Source organism: Benincasa hispida, chromosome 7 (genome assembly GCF_027475165.1).
Source record: "Benincasa hispida cultivar pf3 chromosome 7, pf3_genome.v1.1, whole genome shotgun sequence".
Classification (NCBI taxonomy): domain Eukaryota; kingdom Viridiplantae; phylum Streptophyta; class Magnoliopsida; order Cucurbitales; family Cucurbitaceae; genus Benincasa; species Benincasa hispida.
The window spans coordinates 36,944,286-36,954,972 of NC_143484.1; the positions used below are offsets into that span (position 1 = coordinate 36,944,286).

General features: G+C 34.8%; 1 pseudogene; it reads left to right on the forward strand.

Annotated features, from left to right (window-relative positions):
• Nucleotides 1-8,423: 8,423 nt before the first annotated feature.
• On the forward strand, nucleotides 8,424-9,300 carry LOC150035143 (uncharacterized; annotated as a pseudogene).
• Nucleotides 9,301-10,687: the final 1,387 nt, after the last annotated feature.

A 10,687-nucleotide genomic window follows, 5' to 3' on the forward strand; every position in this document is an offset into this window, starting at 1 on the left:
GAATTAATGAGAATCAATTTTTGGATTAATTTGAATTGTTCAAATTAATTAAGGGGATTAATTATATGTGATATAATTTAATCTAATTATATATTATATAATTACTATAATGTATTTGATACATTATAATATAAAGTATATATTGGAGGAAATAAATATTTGAATATGGTTCAAATATTAATTATGTGAATTGAATTCATATAATTAAATTTATATTAAATGTCGTTGGAGAAAGAATAGAAACTATAGGTTATATTGTATTTAATATAATATAGAAACTATAGGTTATATATGTTATATTTGATATAACATATAGTTTAATATATATTATATGCTAAGATAACTATCAAATATATATTAAATCATTTATTCAAATAAGTTATTTTAATTTTATTTATTATTATTTTTTTGAAAAATCATTTTGGGAGTGAATTGTAACTCCTTCCCCTCTTTTCTCTCTAATACGTGTTAGTGGGGGTTGTGGTTTTGATCTCCTCCCTTTGGTTTTCACAGAGAACAACACGCACAGAATTAACACAAAAGTGTTCTATTTTTTTTCCTTCTCCATTATCTCCTCTCATCTTTCTCAAACTGTCTCTTCAAAAATCCACAGAGCCCACACACTCCTGAATTCTCATCTTAGAGAATACAGTGGAAATTTCGTGGTAGTGTTCTTTTGATCCAGGAATTCTTCTTGAAGAATGGTTCTTCAAAGATAAGGGTTTCTAAACCCATTTTTTTGTTTTTGTTTTTGTTCAAGCATGTTGTATTTTTAATTTAGATGTATGAACTGCCATGTAAAATTGTATTATGTGAAAAACTTAAATTAGGACGATCCACTTCTGCTTAGGACCTTTATAGGTTCTTTCAACTAGAACACCTTTGGAATTATGGAGTAGTCGTAAAGGTAGTTTACGCCATTTCAGGATCTAGGGTTGTCCAGCACATGTGCTTGAGAAAAATCCTAAGAAATTGAAACCTCGTTCAAAATTGTGCTTATTTGTAGGTCACCTTAAAGGAATGAGAGGTGGTTACTTCTATGATCCTAAGGATAATAAGGTGTTTGTGTCGACAAACGTTACCTCCTTAGAAGATGACCACATAAGGGAGCAAAAGTCCCGAAGTAAGATCATGTTGAATGAGTTTTCCAGTGAACCTACTGAGCCTTCAACAAGAGTTGTTGAAGAGCCCAACATCACAATAAGAGTTGTTGAAGTTGGTTCATTTAGTAGGTCACATCCACCTCAAGTGTTGAGGGAACCTTGACGTAGTAGGAGGGTTGTGAACCCACTTGTTCGTTGTATGGGTTTAACAGAAACGCTAACTATCGTAGCTGACAGAGATGTTGTGGATCCATTGTCTTACAAGAAGACAATGAAGGATGTTGACAAAGACAAGTGGATCAAAGCTATGAATCTCGAAATGGAGTCTATGTACTTCAATTCTTTTTGGGATCTTGTAGATTAACCTGATGGGTTTGAACTTATAGGTTGCAAGTAGATCTACAAGAGAAAATGGGGTATTGATAGGAAGGTGCAAACCTTCGAGGCTAGACTTGTGGCAAATGATTATTCCCAAGTTGAGAAAGTCGACTATGAGGAGACTTTCTCACATGTTGTGATGTTAAAGTCTATCCGAATTCTCCTGTCCATTGCCTCATATTATGACTATGAGGTTTGACAAATGGGTGTCAAGACTACTTTTCTGAATGACAATCTTGAGGAGACCATTCATATGGAGCAGCTTGAGGGATTCATAACCCAAGATCAAGAGCAAAAGGTTTGCAAGCTTAATCGGTCCATTTATGGATTGAAGCAAGCTTCTTGATCTTGGAATATAAGATTTGATATTGTGATCAAATCTTATGGCTTTGATCAGAATATTGATCAACCTTGTGTTTACGAGAGAATCTTCAACAGTTCAGTAGCTTTTCCAGTATTATATGTAAACGATATCCTACTCTTTGGGAATGATGTAGGCATGCTGACTGAAATTAAAAATTGGCTAGCGACCCAATTCCAAATAAAATATTTGGGAGAGGCATAGTTTGTTATGGACATTTAGATCTTTAGAGTTCGAAAGAACAAAACATAAGCCCTGTCTCAGGCATTGTACATTGACAGGATGCTTGTCAAGTTTTCGATGCAAAACTCCAAGAGAGGTTTACTCCATTTTAGGCATGAAGTGATATTGTCTAAGAAACAGTGTCCTAAGTGTAGGTTTTTATCAACAGTAGCGGAAGCACAAGGATCATCTAAGCACTCAACTTCACTAATTTTGGTAAGATATAAAGCATGCTTTTGCAGAAACAAGTGAGTTTCAAGACATACCTCTTGTAGAATTTCTTTAAAGCTTCTTCACCAGCTACTATCTTCTCCAAATCTTGTTGTAGACCACCTCAAGATATTCCTCACTATTCTCTTGGTGCTCTAGATTGAGTTGTGGGACTCAAAACAAGCTTGAATCAAGGGTAGAAGGAGAAATGCTCACTGCAGAAAACTAGCTGAAAAACTCTTTCTTCAAACCAAATTTTCTCTCAAAATCTCTATAGATTGCATGCTCGATTTTCACTCCAATCTCTTCATTATATTGTAGGTTAACATATAAAGAAAATAGTTGCATAAGTTGTAGCTCATGCTTAGAGAAGATAAAGCCAAAGAAAATGCTTCATGTGTAAGCAACTACAAAGTTGGATAATGGAAAATCTCCTTTTTCCATTTTAGTGTTTTGTTGTTGTTTTTTTTTTTTCTTTTCAATTTTATCATAAAATCAAAATTTGATTTTAAAAGATCTATTTTGATTTTAAAAAATAAAAATTAATTAATTTCATAAATTAATTATTAAATAAAACTTAATTAATTTAATATCAAATATTAAATTAATTTTAACACATATCAATCTTTATATATTTAAATCATATTTAAATATATATAAATTCTCCTATTCCGTTTAATACTTAAATTAAACACGTAATTATATTTCATATAATTACTAATTCCCTTAATTCTAATTTGAACGTTTCAAATTAACTTATCACGCTATTCTAGAGTTAGTCCGTTACGAGCTAGTTGGGGGACCTCACGGACCTACAGATCATGGGCTCCTACAATCCGAGATTAATTGGCTAAACTCATTAGACCAAATTAATCTCCATTCGTTAACTAATGGGTCACTCCACTAAAGCCCATAGTTGCACTCCCCTCACTGTAGATATATTATGTCTACATAATTTAACCATAATCAGCAAGTAGACCATTCACAGGTTGTTCGTAATAACGGCTGGGTCAAATATCTGTTTCATCCCCGAGATTACGTCTTATTCCTCAAGTCCCTACTGATCCTCTAATGAACAACTGGTTTGTGATCCAATCACTAAACCAAACTCTCTCAGCCCAGTGAGAGGATGGGGTCCCTTGTTCAAGACCTGGATTCAGTACTTGAGAGAACAACCTTTCTCCTATCCCTAAATCGGGTAGGTGTGAACTCCTTCTTGCACCCTATGTCTCTAGCTGTCTATCCGATCTTACCCCTGAAATGAGAGTCTTATTGAGCTGACATTGTTGAGCCGACCCTCAACTATGCAAATCTAAAGGCAATCCCGAATAAACAAGAGTTCATAGTTAGCTCAAGATTACGATCGAGTTACCTAGGTCATTTAGGTGAAATAGTCAGTCTTAAATAGTAAACGACGTTATAAAGTAAGAGTGACTTATTTCTTGGTCCTGATCTTATGCAAACTCATTACATAGGACGCCCCCACTCTTCATGTCACAACATGTACAAATTAGGATCACGTCGTATGTAGCACTTTACAACTCTTTGTAACAACTACAGAGTAGGTCGCATCCAATGATATTACCAGAATAAGGTACCCAACCTTATTCATGTACCATAGATTATTTTGACTATTAATTCGAACCCGATCCACTCTTATGTTTCCACATAAAGTTCAAGTACTCATACAATAGTTATAGGTCTTAGTTTATTGGATTTAGACTTTCATATAATTTAAGAGATCAATAACAAGTATATTGATAATAGAAAATGTTTATTATTTTACAAACTGCGAGTTTTTAAGACATAAAACCCAACATTAAGGCACCTTAAGAAGTTGAGAAAATGACATGGATCCCCTATGCATCGGTTGTTGGTAGCCTGATGCATGCGATGTTATGTACTAGACCTGACATCTATTATGCAGTGGGGATAGTCAGTAGATATCAATCTAATCCAGGATTTAATCATTGGACCACCATTAAGAACATTCTCAAGTATCTACAGAGAACGAGAGACTACATGCTCGTGTATGGTTCTAAAGATCTAATCCTTATAGGATATGCAGACTCTAATTTTAAGACTCATAAGGATTCTAGGAAATTCGCATCAGGATCAGTGTTTACTCTTAATGGAGAAGCAGTAGTCTGAAGAAGCACTAAGCAGGGGTGCATTGCTGACTCCACTATGGAAGCTGAGTATGTAGCATCTTGTGAAGCTACTAAGGAAGCTGTGTGGCTTAGAAAATTTCTGACTGATCTGGAAGTGGTTCTAGACATGTCAAAGCCTATCACCAATTATTGTGATAATAGTGGTGATGTGGCTAATTCTCGAGCGACTAGGAGTCACAAGCACAAGAAACACATAGAGCTAAAGTATCATCTCATCCAAGAGATTGTGCATCGAGGGGACATGATCATCACACAGATAGCTTCGAAGCACAATGTTGCTGATCAATTTACAAAGACCCTCACGGTTAAGGTGTTTAAGGGTCACCTACAGAGTATGGGTCTACGAGACATGCCACATTTAGTCTAGGGCAAGTGGGAGATTTTGTACTGGACGCGTATTATGCCCTAGTTTATTATTTTGTGTGTAATTTTATATTGTACACTCTACTACCTTTAGGACAAGTGAGAGATTGTTGGGGTGATGCCCTAATCTCGTGGGTCTTGTAGTTTGATGGTAGTGATAATCTTCTTCACATAATATTTTTTGTTACAGAGGACTGTCTCTTGATTTTTTAGATCTCTCTATAATTTCCCAATAAATGCTATTCTCCTCTCAATTACTTTCCCTTTCTTCCAAAAATCTCAAAGCCTACACCTCCCGAGGATTCTCTACCCAAAAGAGTACAGAAGGCTCCAATTGGTGGTGTCATCTTTGGGTATTTGTGTTTGTATGAATGGTTTGTGATCATTTTGGAGAAAAGTTTTCGCGAAGAAGGTTTTCAAGGGTAAGCAAAAATTCTAAACCTTATTTTCCCTTTCTCTAGCTTGCTGTAAAATCAGTTTATTAACTGCATAATTATTTTTTCTTTTGTAATTTTCATTCTGCGTTGAAATTAAAATTGGGACGATCCCCACTTCCGCAATGAAATTTCACCATTGCTACAGAGATAACTCTCCTAACTTTATCCTTTGTTGAGTTTCTTTGTCAGTCCAAAATTACTCATAAAAATTTCAATTTTGTGTGCGACAAAAAAAGAAACTTTCGGTTTTAGGTCTGAAAGGTTTTGGAGATATTTAATATTTTAAAAATCAATAATCTTACTAGACATCAGTTTAAATATTGTGTCTAATAGGATATTAGATTTTAAACTTTGTATCCTTTATGTTCATTTTAAATGAAATAAAAACACGAGAGAGGAAAAAAAAAATGACGATGGCCTCAATTTGAAATTTTAAATATTTTGTAAAATGTTAATGTCTGATAAAGTTAGAGCAAAATATGAGAGAACTCATCATCTTTCTATACATTGGAGTTCAATATATATAGACATACATGGAAACCTAACTGAGAAGAGTAAATTACAATAAATGGCAAAAGACTAATGAACTCCTATAACTACACATATACTATAACATTCCCCTCTCAAGTTGGAACATATATGTTAATCATGTCCAACTTGTTACAAAGTTACTCTATTCGAACTCTATTTAAAGATTTCGTGAAAATATCTCCCAAGTGTACTCCAGTCTTCATATATCCGATAGAAATCAGAAATAAAAATCCATAAAACCAAGCAGATCAGCAAAATTGACATCCAAAACATAAACAACCCACGAAAATTTCGTCAAAATAATCAAACATTATATTCCAATAGAATCACAAAAAACCATAAAACCAAGCAGATTAGCAGAATATCAGTAATAATAATAATAATAAACAACCAATCTAATCTAATCACAACACTTCAACCAAACTCAAAAGTCCAAACTGCGTCTTCAAACTAAAAAAAGAAAAAAAAGAAAACCATTTAAATTAAAAAAAAACATACACATAACAAAAATGCAAACTAAAGTTCTAAACTCAGTTTTTTTAATTTAGAAAAAATATATAAAAAAATAATTACTCACGACAACGAACGAACCCAACGGAGACAATATAACCAGCGGCAGTGGATGATGAAGGACCCTAAATGGCGACAGCAGACAACCCATCGGATGACAAGAACCCCAGCGACACTACAAACGGACGACACAACAGACGGACGAGACCTGATTCGCACGACCAAGCTTGGACGATAGAGAGCCTTTCACACGACCAAGGTTTGGGGTAAGAGAGAAATGGCGCGGCTGGAGAAAATGAAAGGAAAAATTTAGGGCTTTTCATTAAAATAAGAAAAAAAAATATATTATTAGGCAAGTTTTTTTTTATTATTATCTTTTATTTTTTTTCTTATTTTACTTAACACGAAAAAAATGTCAAGTAAGAGCTTCTTATACTTGTAAAACCTTATATAACTTGACACGAAAATCGTGTCAAATAAAGGTTCGCGTGAAAATATCTGAAATATTCCCCCAATCTCCGCTTTTTTAACCCTTTTACTTGACATTTTCTTATCCAAAATCACATTACTTGACATTTTTTTCCAAAGAAACGTCAAGTAATTAAAAACTACAAGTGTCAAGTAATGTAGATTTTGTAGTAGTGAACAAAGAAAATACTCCAAACCCAAAATAAAGGACCAAACTCTCCAATAAGATGCTTTAAACCTAGAACACTAGATGTTCTCGAATCTCCAAATTACTCACGAAACCCTAATTGCCTTAGGAAATACACAGAGCTCTAATACACCCTGATAAAGTCACTACAAGTAAAATGAGTTCTCCCGACGCCTAAATCGAGCATCGAGAGTTTGGTCGTCAGGAGAAACAGTCTCTCCCGACGACGTAAGAAGGTGTTGGGAGTTCCCCAGGAACTCCCGATGGCTCTCCCGACGCCCGTCAGGCGGCATCAGGGGATCTGGTATAAATCATATCCCATCTTTTCCCTATTCTTCCCTCTCTTCTAACCCTAACCTGCCGGCCAACCATTTTTTCCAGCCGTTCTCTCCCATTTTCCCCCTCCTTCCCCATCGATCTACTCCCCCTGTTCATCTCCCTCGCGCGCCGGCCAAGTTTGTTCGGAGTATTCAAGAACCCGCCCCCTCTCCCGCCGTCACTGCCCCTTCAATCGCTCGTCGCCACCGCCACTTCCTCTCTTCGATCAGCAGCTGCAATCAACCGCCTGCCGCCACCGCCGTTTCCTCCTCTCGTTCAGCCGCCGCCTTCAACCGCCAACCGCCACCGGCGGTAATCTTCTCATTTTATTTTCTCTTGTATATTTATTTAAATCATTATTTTCTCTTGTATATTAATTTAATCATTATTGATCGATTAATTGAAAAATCATGATTTAAATAATTTATACAAATTGTTATTTGTTATTGTAGATGTTTCAATTAACCATTGTAGATGTTTCAATTAATCATTATTGATCGATTCCCATTTGTTGTTGAATGTGATTAATTTTACTTTCCAAATACCATTTTCAAAAGCTCCAAAAATTAAACCAAAACAAGATTCCCATGGATTGTGGATGTTTCAATTTATGGATTGAGTTGTTATTGTTGTTGAATGTGAATTAATTTATGGATTGAGTTGTTATTGTTGATTGTAGATGTTTCAATTTATGCAATTTTTTTGTGGATTGTGGATTAATTTATAGCATGTTATTGTGGATTAATTTATAGCATGTTACTATGGATTAAGTTATTATTGTGGATTGTGGATGTTTCAATTTATGCAACTTTTTGTGGATTATGAATTAATTTATAGCATGTTATTGTGGATTGTGGATGTTTCAATTTATGCAATTTTTTGGAGTATGAATGTTATTGTGGATTGTTTTTTATATAAGCCATGGATTGTGGATGTTTCAACTTACTTAATTTTGGATTTAAGTTTAGGGAAAAAATATCAATAACATTAGGGACAAAAAAAATTCAAATCATGTATTATAAATTAGTTAAAATTTTAAATACTCCGAACAAACTTGGAAATTTTTAATCAAAGTTCATGCTTAATAAATACTTTGTACTTTGTCCTCTAATCCAGGTTATTGTTTTGGATTACAAGTTGGTCAAAAAAGATTTATTTTTAAGGATGAATAAAGAATGGATTAAACTAAGGAATAAGTTATCAGTGGAGTATAGAGAAGGAGTATCCCAGTTTTTAGATATGGCAAAGTTTCATGTTACTGATTCCGGACGAATAAGATGTCCATGCAAGAATTGTATGTATTCAATTTGGAAAAAGATAGATATTGTGGAACGACATCTATTAACATATGGAATATCTTCCTCATATTGTGAATGGGTATATCATGGAGAGCCAGTAAACTTATCTAGAAGTTTTGAAAGTCATACAAGTCAGTCAAAACAGAATGTTGAAGTAGATAGTATAGAGAGTAATGTTGTTGAAGAAAATGAGATGTCGAATTTTATAAACGATTTACAAGTTCCAATTGAAAACGAAAATGCAAATGAAGGAAGGATTGAGAATGAAATGTCCTTTAATAGTCAAGAAAGAGATACCACGAACTTATTCGATGATTTAATGACCGAAACACGTAATGAATTATACCCTGGTTGTTCGCAATTTTCGTCCTTGAACTTTTTAGTGAAGTTGATACATATCAAAGTTCTCAACGACTGGAGTAACAAATCGTTTGACATGTTTCTAGAATTGTTAAAAGCAGCGTTTCCAACTGGCACCTCTATACCTACTTCCTTTTATGAAGCCAAGCAAAAATTGTGTGATTTAGGCCTAGGTTATGAGTCTATTCATGCATGCAAATATGATTATGTATTGTATTGGAAAGAGTTTGCAGATTTGCAATAATGCCTCGTTTGTGATGAGTCTCGGTACAAAGTTAATGATGGCAAGGGTAAAAAAATACCACCTAAGGTATTGCGTCATTTTCCATTGATACCAAGATTAAAACGATTGTTTGCATCAAAAGAAGGCACTTCTGATATGAGATGACATAAAGATAAGCGAGTTGAAACAAAGGATGTATTGCGACATCTAACCGATGCAGAGGAGTAGAAACATTTTGATCGTGAATTTCCTCATTTCGCTTTAGATCCCCGAAATGTTTGTTTGGGATTAGCTTCGGTACGATTTAGTAATGCGATCGGCGTCGCCGTGAGATTAGCATTTCCAGTACGATGTCGTACTTTTGCTGAGGTCCAAACGAGTTTATAAAATTGGCTAATAGTCAATTATTAGTAAGTAATTATAAGTTTATTCTTTTAGAGTCATGAACATTATCTATGCTAATTCTTCCTTCATTCTTTTGCAGCCTCATTTCGAATTTGATCTGTCCAGTCAACGACTTAACCGTTTTATAGAACATCAAATGTAAAATTCTTTCAAAGAATTTAGAGCAGATTTGCACAGACATTACAGGAAATGTGGAGATCGTTAGCAAGCACGTGCCAACTTGCCTAGCTGGCTTAAAAGTAGACTAGAAGATTGGTACTTTTTGTGTGACCGTTTTGAGAGTGAAGCATTTCAGGTAGAATATTTAGGGCGTGTATCATTTGCTGCATTTACTAATACATCACACTATTGACATTTATTTATTTATTTTTTGTTGAAATGTAGGAAATGTCTGCGATGAACAGGAAGAATAGAGAGAAATTACCGTTCAACCACGTAGGTGGATCGAAGTCATTCCTGCAAATTCAGGCAGAGTTGCAGGCAAAGGAAGGTTGAGAAATAGGACATGTTGACCTATTTAGGGAAACACACTCTAAAGGTGGCAAGTTTGTGAACGAGGCAGCTGAAAATGTACATGTAACATTTTTTGCTTTACTATCATGTTGTTTTTCATTTCTAACTTTAGTCGCTCATTCTTACCCATTTAATTAATAAGTCTAGAATAAAATGTTGGAATTACAATCCAACCCCACTCTAGAAGGTTCTTAACCACTAATAGAGGATGAAATATGTGAGACAGTTTTGGGTATACGACCCGGATATTCAAAAGGCCTAGGTTGGAGCCCTAAGCCTAAGTCAAGAAGGGGTAGCATCTCATCAAGCTCGTCATCTACTCAAGGAACGAAGAGGGGAATGGAGGAATTAAGAGCCAATTTCGAACAGTCTCAGTCGAAGATTAAGGAACTTGAAGACGTTTAGAAACAAATGAAAGAGGATCATGCAAGACAAATGGAAGAAATGAAAAAAATGATTGAAGACATGATACAATCACAGAGAGGAGACCCATCGAATTAGATATGATTACTACATTATTTAGTTGTCTAATATGTTGCTATTCTGCAGTTATGGTAGCAAAGTAGTTATGTCTTAAGTAGCTTTAGAATAAATAATTGTTGGCTATCCTGCAGTTATGGTAGCCAAAC